Source organism: Suncus etruscus, chromosome X, assembly GCF_024139225.1.
Source record: "Suncus etruscus isolate mSunEtr1 chromosome X, mSunEtr1.pri.cur, whole genome shotgun sequence".
Classification (NCBI taxonomy): Eukaryota; Metazoa; Chordata; class Mammalia; order Eulipotyphla; family Soricidae; genus Suncus; species Suncus etruscus.
The window spans coordinates 53,076,236-53,078,006 of NC_064868.1; the positions used below are offsets into that span (position 1 = coordinate 53,076,236).

Consider the following 1,771-nt stretch of genomic DNA (forward strand, 5'->3'; position numbering starts at 1 on the left):
GCCGCCTAGAGCTGAGGCCTGAGTGCAGGTAGGAGAGGATATAAAAACCACTTGACATCCACAGTATTATGCCCCCTTTATTGCACAGACATACCACATAGTACAAGCAATCATGTTAATGCATTTTCTCCATCACATATAGAGCTTTCATTTAAGACTATTTGATTGCTGCTGCAACTTTAATTTTTATATTAATAAAAAAGTATTTAACAATGTTATTTTATTTTCTGATATAAAATAAACTTAAATGTTTTAACCAGCTGTAGATCAGCACATTGTAATATACTTCAGCCTCACAGGCTGGTTGTTCCCAGATGACATCTCTTGTTTTCCTCATCTAAAAGCAATGTGCATCTAATGGTCAATTGTGTCTTACAGAGTGAAAAATATGGTAAATTAGCAGTAATTTAGGGCTAAGGTGAGGACGAAAAAAATGAGATAGCTCATGGTCACAGAGTATATTTCAGGGTGTTGAAAACATTCCAGAATGAGACTATGATAATGGCTGCCACTAAAATTCACTGATATTTTACTTTCCCATCATTTCAGATAACACGTTGACAGTTTCTTTAAAAGCTCATAAAGAAGGGACAGAGCTATAGCACAGTGAGTAGGATGTTTACCTTGCAGGTGGCCTACTCAGGACTAACCCAGGATCAATCCCTGGATCCCATGTGGTCTCCAGAACCTGCCAGAAATGATTCTGAACACAGAAATTTCTGAGCACCAGGTGTGGCCCAACCACCCCCCAAAAAATCTCATAATAAATATGATGAGGCTGTTGTAATCTTAACTTTTTACCCAAGAAAAATGAAATTTTATGCTGATAGAAAGAATTATAAATGTGCATAGCGGGCCCGGAGAGATAGCACAGTGGCGTTTGCCTTGCAAGCAGCCGATCCAGGACCAAAGGTGATTGGTTCGAATCCCGGTGTCCCATATGGTCCCCTGTGCCTGCCAGGAGCTATTTCTGAGCAGACAGCCAGGAGAAACCCCTGAGCACCGCCGGGTGTGACCCAAAAACCAAAAAAAAAATGTGCATAGCAAGGTTATTTGTACTAGCTTAAAAAACCTCCAGTCCCTAAGAAAACATGAGATCCAAAACATAGCCACCAAATTTTAATATGCCTGTCAAAGTGGAAGTCTGGAGGGAGTGAGAGAAAAATTGAGAATAATGGTGGAGAAAAGTTGCTGCCTCTAGGGAAACATGTTACTAGCTGTACATCTAAGGTAAGTCAGGAAATGGGTAAAAACCTTCCTTCTCAAGGTCAAATATATGGAATCTGAATTTTTGTGGTGCACCATTCCTGGAGGTACTACAATACCAAGTCGATGCATGGAATGGATGGAGCAAGCTCCTATTCCATTTCCTAGTGCCAAAAAGCCATTTAATATATTGTCGTTGGATAGACGATGTATCGTATATTAAACTGATAAGAACAAATACTACACTTGATCTTAGCCAAAAGACCAAGAAGCGATTGGAATCTGAATTTAATCAAAGAGGCTCATGTTCATCTGGGGGAAGTTCAACTTAAAAAGGATATTAGAAACTTAATTATCTAGAGACCTTAAGAACAAGTTCATTCTTTAAATAAGTCAAATGCAGTAACTCATCACAAGGTAGGACACTCCAAGGAAACAATAGGATGCTGAGTGAAGAGAAGGAGGAAGGATCTTTTGGGTTCCCAAACCAGGAGGGGATGTACGGAAGCAGCCACCTGTGTCCTCCCCTCCAAACGTCACAGCCCCTGCCTTAACCCTGACCCTC

At 40.4% G+C, this 1,771-nt stretch overlaps 1 non-coding gene across 1 annotated transcript; it reads right to left on the reverse strand.

Moving 5' to 3' along the window:
- Positions 1–1,291: 1,291 nt before the first annotated feature.
- Positions 1,292–1,482, reverse strand: LOC126000020 (U2 spliceosomal RNA). Its single transcript, XR_007492424.1, has one exon. It is a non-coding gene; the product is annotated as a U2 spliceosomal RNA (small nuclear RNA).
- Between the last annotated feature and the right edge of the window lie 289 nt (positions 1,483–1,771).